The sequence below is a fragment of the Durio zibethinus genome, chromosome 8 (genome assembly GCF_047325235.1).
Source record: "Durio zibethinus cultivar Kanyao isolate XHJ-2024 chromosome 8, ASM4732523v1, whole genome shotgun sequence".
Classification (NCBI taxonomy): domain Eukaryota; kingdom Viridiplantae; phylum Streptophyta; class Magnoliopsida; order Malvales; family Malvaceae; genus Durio; species Durio zibethinus.
In genome coordinates, this window is record NC_143169.1 from 3,679,174 (window position 1) to 3,692,907 (window position 13,734).

The window sequence follows — 13,734 nt, forward strand, 5'->3', positions numbered from 1 at the left end:
TTTTTTTGTTTCCTAAAAATCCTCATAAGAATGCCTATAAATTGAATCAAGAATCATAGGAACAGGACAAAGTGAATTTTGGGAAAAAAAGGGGTTTATAAAATTTTTGGAGTTAAGTTATTTTTAAGTTTGGTTCTGGGAGTTTTTGGATTGCGATTTTGGGTAATTAGGACATCTGAGTTTCTAGTTCCTGTTTCAAGTTGTCAGGATTGACATTTTGAAACTTCGGGATCAAGGTCGAATTTTTTGAAATTTTTTGGGTTCTGGAAAAATTTAGGAAAATCTAGGTTTGGGGATGAATTTTTGAATTTTTTGGTAGAATTTTCTAGCAAAGGTCGAATTTTGCAATGGTATTTCGACGAGTTTTCCAGAAATCGGTGGGTTTTCTAGTTTTTAGTTGAACTTTCTAGCAAGTTTTCTAGAAACCGATGAGTTTTCCAGTTTCTAGTTGAACTTTTCAGTGCTATTCTTGGCTATTCTAGAGAGAAGGCAGAGGAATCTAAAGCTAGAAAGAGAAGGGAGACTAGATTTCTAAAGGAAAAGGTTGAATATTGACTTATATAACCATCCAAGAATGACATCATTTTTGCAAGCCTGAATCCGTGCATAATCCGACTAGGATCTATGCATTATACTTGGTCCAACCCGAACCAATCGTAGGTTTTTCTTTTTTCATTTTAATTTTTTTATTTTAATTTTTTTTAGTATATTTATTTTTATTTTATTTTCATTTTTCATATTATTTATCCTATCTTACTGGTTTTATTTTATTTTATTTTATTGAGTGGTTTATCTAATAAATGATTTTACAAAAATATATTTTTTTTGCAAAAAAAATAAAAAACAAAAAAAATCCTTTTCAAATAAATTTATGGAATCCACCAAACTATTGGAAAATTTCATAAACTATTTTTAAAATACAAAAAAAATAAAAACTAAAATAAAAGAAAAATAAAAAAAAATGACTTCATCCTCCAAATGATTAAAGGTTCGCTTTCTAAATTAAGTCTTACTAAACTATTGAGAGATTTAATTAATTTTTCTCAAAAGAATAAAATTTTATAAACACTTTTACAACAAAATCTCACCAAATTATTGGGAGATCTGCTTCAAAGTAAGTTTTATCAAACTATTAAAAGATTGATTTTTTTGAATAAAATACCTTAATAAATCCGACGACGGAGTCTCTTCAAAGTGAGACACTAGTCTCCATGAATACTTTTGAGGTGAGAGAATTATTTTAAATTGCTACCAAACTATTAGAATAATTTTAAAACTAATTTTCAATATTTAATATTTTGGTAAAAACATAAACATATTTTAAGGCTTGGATAATTTGGAATCAAACTGATAACATCCTTGGGATAGGCATTGAGAGGGTGCTATAATGTTCCTCATGTGTAATCATACTCTTGAGCCTAAACTTTGGTTTCATAGATTAGAATCTGTTTCAGATGGCCAATCACACCTAAACAAAAAAAAGATTGGTGACGACTCATCTACTCCATGTCTAGTGATAGGTCCATCGATCTACATGTTATGACAAATGTTCTTCAATCAATCAATCATCATCATCATCAACAACAACAACAACAACAAGAACCTCAACAAAGAAAACATACCCTTTTGTCAAAATCTTGAATTTTTCTTTGTCAAAGAAGAAAAAAAAAAGGTCTGAATTTTTTTGTTGACTTGTGAGCTTTTGTGATCTGGATCAATGGCAAAATTGAAAAATAACAAGACAAAATCATCATTAGAGTTGATGTTTGCGATGCATGTAACTGCAGTGAAATCCAATACCCCCAAAGTTCATCTTCTTCTCAACAATCCATCATCTCTTAATAGATCAACTTTCATTTTCAAAATTTACAATTCAATCAATTTCATCAAAGGTAAGGGCATTTTTATCATTTTATGACAGACGATATCTAAAGAATACTAACGGAATGACATGAATATACATATTAGGGTGGTTAAGTGTCACTTTTTAAATCTCAATGAGCAAACTCAAATCACGTTTAACCACAAGGTATATTTATGTAATTTACCTAAAAAATGAACTGAATTATATTGGATAAAATTCGGTCTCTACACTTGGCACAAAAGAGTTATGACTCTGAATCTTTTTGGCATGATTCTTTTATGGTACAATAGCACTACACTTGGGAAATCTATCTTTCCTTGCAAGGCTTCACATCAAAAACAACAATTTTCATGGCTCATTTGTCACAACGTGCAAGTTTGAGAACTTGAATGCCAAACATGGATAATGGAAAAATTGGTCAAAAAGTATTTTCAATAAAAATCAAAACCAATGTGTTGCCACCAATCGTTTTTAAAGTGCGTTGGCTACCTGAAAATTTTTAAAAATCATTAATGATAAATGTAAAGTTAGTTTTAAATCGTGAATAACATGATACAATTAATTATAAAAAGTTGCAAAGTAGAAATAAATTTTATTAACTTTATCATAAAATTACTTTTTTTAAATATAAAAAAGTTACATTTTGTTTGACCTTAAATACCAATAAAAATAAAAAAGAAATACTAAAGTTACAATTTTTTCCCTTTAAAAATTTTTTGCAATACAACTACCAAATTATAAATTTTTTCAATGGAAGGATCAAAAAAGCACACAATCTATCACAATTTTCATGGCTTGGAATATTTAAGAATAAACATAAAAAATTTTCCTCTCACAAGTTCCAATTCTACATTACTTCATAGAAAACACTCTGTTCATTTGGCCTCTTAGGGTGGCAATGTTTTTGCCTAGTTTTGTGGTTTTATTGTTTATGAAAAGAAAAACCAATATTAGCACAAACTAATTGGCACTTCTTGCACTATAAGCTAAGTCATTACTGATCCTAAAAACCTTCACATAACTAATTGATCAATGGCTACCTCTATTTGAAATGGATGGGTGTCATTTGTGGTTTTCACTGTCACAACAGTTTTAAGAATCATTAGATGAAAATTTTAAAAATCTTAAAATAGAAAGAATCACCACCAATTTTTTTATTTGGTGCGGTTGGCCACCTAAAAATCTCATTGTTTTAATGAAATTTTATAATTAATTAAAACTTATTAAAAAGATAATATTTGGGTCTGTAAAAACAAAGTTGGGTTTGGAAGTATGGTTAAGCATAGGGAAAGATTAGCATCCCATGGTGTCCATTTTAAATATGTTACCAATTAACTATATGTTATCTCTTAACAATAATAAAAGTGGTCTTACTTCTGACATTTAAAAAGTAATTCCCTTAATTTTTCTTATTTCAACAAAAATCTTTTGCTTGAAAATAAATAAGAAACTTGTGTATTGAAAAATACCCAAAATATTATAATATTTAGGCAATATTTAGAAGACCATTCTTATCTAAAGATCTCTTAAGAATCACTATTCAAACTTTTCAAGAATCCTTTCTTTAGTGGCTCTTATTTATCCTTAAAATCAATATTTAAAATGCATATAATAAAATAATACTTATAAATTAACCCTAGTAATATTTTCACTTTATAAAATTTCATTTCTTATTATTAGTTCAAGTGTAAATAGTAATCCATGATTGGGTGAATTGCATTACTCCAAATTCTTATCCAAAACTAGATTTCAATAAATTCAAATGGAAAATTAAAATCAATATGTTTGATGAAAATATGATGCAATAAGTAACAATTAATGAACTTGAAGCAAATATAAGTAACAATGAAATTAAAAAGAGTATGGATAGAGAAATCAAACACAATAATTGAATTGTTTCTATTCCAAAGGTACCTACATCCTCTTTCTTGGCCTTCTTAACCAAGCTTTAATCCACTAATTGAAGAAGTCTTTCACAAGATACAATCCCTATCTTATCAAGGTTAAGATAGCAACCTCTACCCTTTGTAATAATCTACCAATCTCACTATAAAGCTCTTAAGAGGATACCTTATCTCTTACTCTTTTTTCCCCTTTGTATATCAAATGCTCTTTGTAAACAATGAAATACATTTCTAAAGCTATGTGTTTTCCTAATTTAAGTATAAAGAATGATCAATGAAATACAATAATATCTTGGATACAATAAATTCAAAAAATATAGTCTTTAAAGCTTTAAAACTCTCAATTTCTTAAAAGATTACGATTCAAATGCTCTTAGGGTCTTCTCTGTTAGCTTCAATGGTGTTGGAAGAATCATATTCATAGAAGAAATAAGTTTGTAGCCATTGGGGATGGATTGGTGATGAAAATACCTATTGAACTTTTGAAAAACTAACCGTTTGAAGCTTTCTAAGCTAGAACTGATCGATCTTTTTTTGGACTCGATAGATCCTTTCTTGTAAAAGATCGATCTATTTTGGCCAATTTGCAATATTGCAACTTTTTGGATTAAAAAATCAATCAATCCATGCCTTTATGGGATCAATTGGTTTTTTCAACCCTCAACTTAATCGATCTTATATCTCAAGGGATCAATTCGATTAACCAAGGGATCGATTCGATCAACCAAGGAATCGATCCTTTCTTTCCAAACTTGTATAAAACCTTCTTTAAATGCATGCGAAAAGAAGTTAGTTTTTTTTTTATCTTAAATCATTTTTCACTTTGTAAATCACTTTAAAACATTTTCATTTTGAGTTCAAAGCAATTTTCAAGTTTTTCAAGTTTAAGCAAATCAAATATCATTTTCAAAAACATATTATTTGTTTAGTACAAAAATAATAAAACTTAAAAATAAGTACTAAATAATTTGCAAAATCATAATCAAGCTTAATGTTTTGTCATTTCAAAATAAGAATCAATTCAAAACTAACACTTATTTTTTTTATGAAACAAAATGTAAATGAAAATTTTTTATTGAAAATTATTCTAAATGCCACAATACTTTAGTGGTGTTTTAAATAAATCATCTTACTTAGATATTCTTAAAGAATCACTACTTAGATTTCATTAGAATCTTATCCTTGGATATTTTTATTTTCATTTCCCTCCCCTTTTTTTCAAAAAGATAATTAATTACTACTAATTATATTTATGCATATAAATTTTTTTATTAAAAATGATTTTTTTCCTTTCATCATTTTTATTATTTATTATTATTATTATTATATATTTTTGGAAAATAAGTAAACGAAAATCTTTTGTATTGAATATTTTCTAAATACTCCATTTCTTTAGAAGTATTTTTAAAAAATATCTTCACCTAAATATGTTAAAGAATAGCTACCTGAATTCCCTTAATATATTATCTTCGGAGATTTTCATTATTATTATTATTATTATTATTATTATTATTACATATATTTTTTAATTTACTAATTTTTTAAACACCAAATTTTCTATTTCTAAAAAAAATTATTCTAGGGATTTAAAACATAAATATGCACAAATAAATAAGTGAATAATTGAAAAAAAAAATCCAAAATGGGCTGATAAATGTCAATGGCATGGTCTAGAGCGGCTTTTAGTGGCTTGGGGTGGTTTAGGCTATTTAATGGCTGTTTGGGCCGTTCAAATGGGTTCAAACCGGTCTAGGTGGGTTTGACTAGCGTAGAGCCTTACTAATGCCAATTGGGTCAGTTGCGTAGCTTTTAGATCGAGGCTTAAGTTCTAGTGCGAGTCTTGCCTCCTAAACGCACCACTTTTACCTTTTTTTTTTTTTTCTTTTTTAACTATAAAAGTTAATCCTCTATTTAAAATCATTTTAACTCTCACTTATAGAAAAAAAAAAAAAAAAAAAAAAGAAACTTTTCAGCTTTCAATTTTCCCAAAATAGCCTCCTTGTTTTTTCAAAATCCAATGAACTGCCACTATGCCACTAACGCCTGTTGCTATAGGCCGGCATCATCTTTTAATTTTAATAAGAATGACTTAAGTTTAAAAATTGAATTTAGACATCTATTAGGCTTTGAAACTTTAAGCCTAAATCAGAATTAATTCAAAATTGATTTTAAGCCCACATAAAATAAATCTCCATGAAAAATTATTCCTAAAACAAAGTTGGTCGAAGCCCAACATAAAACAAGTCCAATCAAAGTTTTAAAGTGGATTCAAATTAAGATATCTAAATAATAAAAGAAATTATTTTTAAAAAAATTCGGTGTGCACAAAAGAGTTTGGCATGAATCTCTATGTTACCATACCACCACACTTGGGAAATCTTTCTTTCCTTGCGAGGCTCCACACCGGAAACAACAGTTTTTATGGCTCATTGCCAATAAAAATATAGAATTGACTAATTTGCGTCGGTTGAAATCTATAAGCTTGTCTAACAACAATTTCAACGTAGAAATCCCATCCTGGTTTGGTTCTTTTGCTAAACTTCAGAACTTGTCTTTGAATGGCAATAACTTCATGGGAGTTATCCCATCTTCTTTGTGTTCTTTGTCAGAGATTGGTTCAATGCCTTCCATCGAACTCAACTTTTCTTCTCTGGAAAAAATTGATTTAACATTTAACAATCTTACTGGTCAAGTCCATCAAATATGTTTGATTACCTACCTAAACTAAAAAGGCTTTATTTGAGTGCGAACAATCTTTCTGGCAGAATTCCAGTAAGTGTATCCAAGTGCAAAGAGTTAGAAGAATTATCCCTATCTTATAACTATATAGAGGGGATTGTAACTGGAGAAATCGAAAATTTGATTATTCTTAAGATATTGTATCTTGGGCCAACAACGGAATCAAGGCATTGGCATTTAGAATCAAGCGGCGATTCGTTGGTCGGAACGGCAACGATGGCTAAAGCGGTTCAGAGGGGACGGCAAGAGAACTACAAGAGGAATCAAGCTTTCAACCAATTTTTTTTCTTTTGTTTTCAGAGTTTCTTTTTTTCCTTTTTATGACATTAAGATGTTATTAAGTTTAAGAAATATTTAAGATATTTGACTTGACATTTTGGTAGTGTATGTGGTTACAATTTGTAATGCACATCAGCATTAATAAAATTAGGAAGTAAATAAAATATCACGTTAGTAGTCACATTAATCATTTAAAAGATAAAACTTAATACTGTTAATGAATGGATTAAAATCTTTAAAAAATAATATTACAATGATTAAATTTTTTTAAATATTACTAAAAAGATTAAATTTTTAAAAAATCAAAAAGTATATAAATTTATGACAAATTTTGACCTAAAGAAAACAAAATTTGGCTCTATTAATTTTTTACAATAACTTTAAAATGAAGTAAATTTTCATTTAAATGCAGGAAAAATTTCATCTCAAATTAGTAATTCTAAGTTTGAAGGTATTAGGTAGAGCGAATTATCACCTAATAGGGGATATTTTATCGTTCATTGGCAACCTAACATTTTTTAAAATTCTCAATTTTTTGGGTAATAACTTGATAGATAATATATATAATTATTTCCATTTGTGTTATAGATTCATTCTTTTAGTATTTGAATATTAGTATTATTGTTTTTTCAGTGAATATTAATATTTTTTATTGAATTGTGAGATGGAGGAAAAGAATGGGAAATGGGAAGGTGAAGAGAATTAATTTGTGTGCAGAGTGTAAGTGAGAAAAAGATAAATTTGAGTGATGCATAGAGGTGTATAACATTTTTTAATTTAATTTAAATTAAAGATATATTCCAAGTCTTATCATTTTATTTCATTCTGTTAATTTTGTTTAATTTAATAAAATCCTAGCCTTTTCATTGTCTGATGGTATATAAGATTGCACAATCAATAGTTTATATAAGATTTGAATGATTATGTTAAAACACTAATTATTATATAAAATTAACAAAACCAATGGAACTACCCTTTGATTTTTTGACAGGTCCAATACGACTTAAAGTTTTCCAACTTACAGAAATTGGAAGTCTTGTCTTTGGGATCTAACAGTATATCTGGAATCACTCCCCCCCCTCCTAGTATATTTAATAGCTCACTTATGAGAATTGTCGTAATGTGTAAGTACAAGAATTATTTCATTAGATACAATTAATTTAATTTTTTTAATTAGATATAATTGATCATCTAATAAATTTATTCCTTCTAAAGGTGCGAATTAAAATCCATCGCCAGCGGATTTTTCGCTGATCAGGGCGGTTGCATTGAGACGGGGATGATGGGTTGGCGACTAATAGGGCTAAGAATTCCGTACACTCGTTGATAATAATTCCACACCTACGCAATTTAAAAGCTAAGATTCCGTGGGGCATGATACGTGTTGATATAGGACTTAAAACACTTGTTAGAAAACTAATTTCTAGACTTAAGAATCACATTGGCACTACCAAAACTTGTTTCACTTGGCTAATTCTGAGTTATATCGCACTTGCTGCATTCTTACTAATTAAACAATGAAAGAAATTCGAAGTTGAAGCTTAATTCAGCTGGTTTATCATAATGAAATTGGTAAATAGATAGCGAATTTAAGTGTTTTTCTTTTCTCCTTTGGATGAAGGGGAATTTAAATGTTAATATTTCAGGATACATATCTTTTGTGCAATGACTGATTTTACCATTTAGTTTTAGAGTCAAGTAATAATATTCAAAATACTTTATTTCAATTTTTTTAAAAAAATATTTTATCATACTTATTAATATATATGAAAAAAATATACTAATAAAAAAGTTAATAAAATTATAAAATAAAAATATTATTGTGATAACATTGTATTTTTTAACAATATTAAGATTTACAATTAAAAGTAGAATTACAAATTGCACATTTTATCAATGAATTATAAATTTTAAAAAAATGGCAATTAAAAATTATAATAAAAAAGATGTATGAATAAATTAATTATTAAATATTTTATCAAAACAAGAAAACTAAATGTATTTTTAAAAGAGTATAATAAAATTTGGAGATTAAAAATTATGGTGTGTTTCTATCTTTTTCTAAAGTAAATCCAATACGATTTTTTGTCGAAAAAAATTATGACAATATAAAGATTTATAATAAATATAAAAGTGAAAAATAATATGAAGAGAAAAAGTTGAAATAAGCTCACAAAGGAAAAAGATTGTAGGGCTTAGTTCAAATAGTTTACCTCACTTTCATATGATGGATTCATGTTAAATTAGAGTTCACTTCTTAAATTTTGCAATTTATCTTCTCCTAAAGCCCTTAGGCTTTGGCCTCTTATACCAAAAAAAAGAAAAAATATATATATTTGATACTTATTTGGAAATAGAGTTTCATTAAAAAAGCTAAAAAAGTTTAATTTAAATTTATTAAACTCACAGGATTGTGATTTAAATTTTGTGATAAACCTCTTAGTTTTAAGAATTTATAAATAATGATTATTGAGTATAATAATTGAAATTTGAACATCTCTTAAATTGTAATATATAAGATTAAGTAATAAAACCAAAAAATAGAATTAATAATTTTAATTTTAAAATCAATTCAAATAGATTAAATATATATATATACATACATATATATATATATATACACACACACACACACTCACAAGGGATTATAAAAATTTTGAAAGGACCTTTGGTTCCTATTACCCATCATTTCTATCCTTTTAGTTAATAAGGTAAATAAGCATAGCAAAATATTAAGGCTTGAAATGCAATTCTTAAAATTTTAATATTCAAGTTGATATGAAAGATGTCAAGGGGTAGTGTATGGATAGGTAAAAGTATTCTCTATCACCATCATCAAATTTTAAAATTATACCTATTTTTGTACTCATATCCAACAAGCATTTTAAATTTATTTTTATCTTTATCTTCGTGGGTATTTAAAGAGTATAGGTAATCCTTAGATACATAGCTTTAAAAAAAAACTAAAAATTGATTTTTTTTTTTTATCTTGTCTATTTAGGTAATTTTTTATAAATATATATTAATATATATTTTTTCAATTAAAAATAGTAATTTTAATTTATATAAAATAATAATGTATATTATTTAATAAAAAATCTATATATTATATATATAATTTATATGTAGGATACGGGTACAGGATAGGTACTATACCATCTATCCTCATCCTTGTATATTATCTATCATCATCCTTGTATTTTATAAAAATTTAAAATTATACTCATCTTTATCTTTATCTCTATTTGAATAAAAATTATATTTTTTATTGAATATGGATAAGATTAAATCTCTAGTTGATATTAAAGAAAGACGTTTAATGACTGTTGCAAGATATTTCATGCTTTGACTGTGAAACTCGATGTATGTTCTTAGAAGTACAATTCTTTTGATGTGTCATCTATTTTAAAATTGGAAGAGAAGTTTAAAATAGAAATATCATGGCTAAGCCAAGCTAGCCAGTCCGAGCAAGCCCATCAAATTAAACCTATTTAGGTTCACTTCATTTAAAATTTTTATTAAATATTTAAAATATTTTGATATTAATATTTTAATGATTTAAAATGAATTTTAAAATTAAAATTCAATTAAAAAATTTTGATATTAAAATAATCTCACATGTCTAAGCTTATCAAATCTTATCCAATATATTTACATTAGTATTTTTGTTATATTATCTTTATAAGTTTTTATATATTAATATTTTTATTAAATATTATATAAGCTTTTTTCAGTCCCTAAAATTTTCTTTAAAAGATAAAATATCAAATATTTATTCTTTTATTTTTAAAATGTTTTCTTTTAATTGACATGCTAAAAAAGTTAAACCAAATAAGAAATCAAACTAAACCGAGTTATTTCAATTTGGTTGGTTTGGTTTTCATTGTAATTTGGATTGATTTGGTGTCAAAAATTTTGATTTGTTATGACATTTATCCTAAAACGAAACAAAACCAAGCTGCATCATACTCACTCATGCTAGTTGCTATCCTTCATATAAGTTAGGACAAATCAAGCCGAATTTTGAAAAGAAGCTAAAAAAGAGTAGAAAAGAAAAAAATGTTAAAAGAAATAAAGGATCATCTGTAGCTTGCTAGCTTCTTAGCAAAGGCTAGCGTGACTCCAGAGGAAACATTTATCTTGTCTGCAAGATTATCAATCACAAGGAAAGTATGCACGATATATAAATTGGTATTTGAATTATATATATGTTGAAAGGCACGTTTTTGTATTGTTTAAATTCTTAAGTTGATTTATTTCTAACAATGACATGGAGGGGTTTCTTTCTGATCAATGTAAGTTCATATGTTTGCATGCATTTTTTAATTTCGTTTTCACTTGTTAGTTGTCCATATGTAATTGATTGATCTTATCTAACATTCCAACCTGAACAATTTCAAGAGAGGTCAGCTAATTAAGAACAATTAATCTAATTTATAGTCTCTGGATATCAAAAGGAGATAATAAAAAGAGATTCCTCATAAGTGCAAAAAATCAATCCAAACTAGTATATTAGAAGGATATAGAAATCTTGATTTCACTTGATCTCGAATCAAAAAATCAAAACCTTCTCTCATTTCTCTCATGGTTATGTACCAAAAAAATCCAAAACAGGGGTCTTAAGACCCCAAAACTAAAAATACTAATGACCTCTCCCAAAAGATAAACTTCCTAGATAACCAAAACAGAACAACCAGCAATATAAATGGAAATATAAGCAAAAAGTTTTCATATTCACTAAAGGTCCGTTTGGATGAGCAATGAGATTGATTTCGATAAAATTGAAAATAGCGATAAAAGTGAAATTGGTACACATAGTGATAAAATTAAAATTAATGATAAAATAATTCCCTCAATTTGACTTTTGGAGTTCTCTCTAAACGTAATACTTCCTCCACTTTTGGGCTTTAGAGTCCTTCAATTGACTATTTTCCTTGATCATGTGTCTTATGCATCCATTATTAAGGTATCATTGATTATTCTTACTTGAATTTGCCTTGTAGCAATGCTCTTACACCTACTAATGCACAATCAACATTTGCCTTTAAGTATCTAAATTTTCTTGAGTCCTTTATGTTAGTACTCACAATTTGAGAATCCACCTCATTTTAGTAATCTCTCTAGAAATGTGCTAACTTCTTTTGAAATTCACACACTTCTAATAAGTTTACCTTTATGAATGACTTTTTTTTAAAGAATAATTTATGAGAATATAAACATACACTTAATGCTTCACTTGAATTACTTGCTTTAATAAGGCAATGCTTTAAAGATGTCTCAAGTAGGTTGTTTGTTGCTAAAAGTATGCACTTGAGTGAGTGAGTGGGTAAGTGGCTAGTATCTAAGGACTAGTGATTTAGTGGTTGGCATCATATGATACTCTTTGCTGGTGCCTTATACATTCTTAAGATTTTCTTAAAGTAACAAAAAAAAAATATTTTCAAAGTTCAAGGTCATTCTATAATTTAGAACTAAATATTTCCATTTCATTGTAGTCTCATAATTTTAGTTATAAAATTACTTTAAATGAGATTGGCTGCTTTATGGTTTCTCTATTAAGGATTGCATCATGCAAGATTACTTAGATGTGAATGGTGTGTGATAAAACATTTTACTCTTTTGTTTTTTTTTGTTGCAACAAGTCTTGACCCAATTTTTGAAAGAAGCAGGTTACTCGAGGGACTCTTACCTAATGTTGGATGACTTCGTTGAGGTGCTTTCCATTCTATTGTATATTTATTATAATTATACAATTTCTATCAATTTATGTCTTTTTTTTTTACATAACAGTTTAATTTATAAGGCTGTTAAAAAAAATAAGTGATAGGGAGAGATCAATATATTTAAAGTTGGAGGCTAGGACCTACGGTTAATGATATAACTTTTCTTTTTTTCTTTTTCATTCCACTAGTGCCACCAAAGATAAGAATTTATTTAAAAAAAAAAAAAGAAAAAAAGGCAAAAATGTTCTTGGACTATAAGATAGTATGACTAAATACTCTAAAAAAATGGGTACTTTTATAACACCATTTAAGAGAAGCATTCTTATGAGATATTGTAATAGGACTACTTGACACCTTTGAGAATTTTAAGCGGCCATAAGACCATTGTTTAAAATCTTGTGTAAAGCCTCTTTCAATCCCTAGCTAAATATATTCAAATGGCTTCTTTTTCATCCCCGGTTGGCTATACTGAAGTGGCTACTCTTTTTCTCTGTCTCTGTCTCTCTCATTTAAATTCACAAGTAGTACAATGGTATTCTCATATTTGTAAGAGAATGGAACTTAAGATGGTCTGTTTGGTAAGGTGTTAACCACTTTAACTTGGGATTTTCACAAATTCAAATGACTAGCTTAAGAACTTAAGAGCAATTAAAACTTATCAGTTTCTTCTTGTTGTATTATCAAGAGTACACAACCTCACATGATACAACCTCAATAAGCTTAAGTGGGTTTTGGCATAAATGGCAAAGATAACCAGTAAATGTTTCTTTGAGTCTTGAAAAGGCTAAACCACTTCTTGGTATGTAGTTATAATAAGCATCCTTAAATTACAAAAGAGAAAACAATACTTGTAAACTGTTTCTTAATCCATTTTTTTTTTTGGCACTTCTTTGGATGCTTAAAATAGAATTAGGAGGAAATTTCATTTTTTTTCTTATAAATGATGTGCTGACTTGGGGGATGGAATCTAGCAAAAATTGATTAGCTAATATCATCCAAAATATTTTGTTTTTAGTTGTCTTACTTTGTATCACATGCATGGATGAATATACCAGCCCTAGGCAAGCATTCCTTGGCTCCTTAAAATTTAAATCATGATGTTTTTATCTTGATTGATTCTGTGGCTGTAATAAATTTGAAGTAGAGACCAATGGTGTTGACTCAGCCTGTTTTTGACCATATATCTTTATGTTCTATACATGATTTCCCTCTCCAGTACAATTGA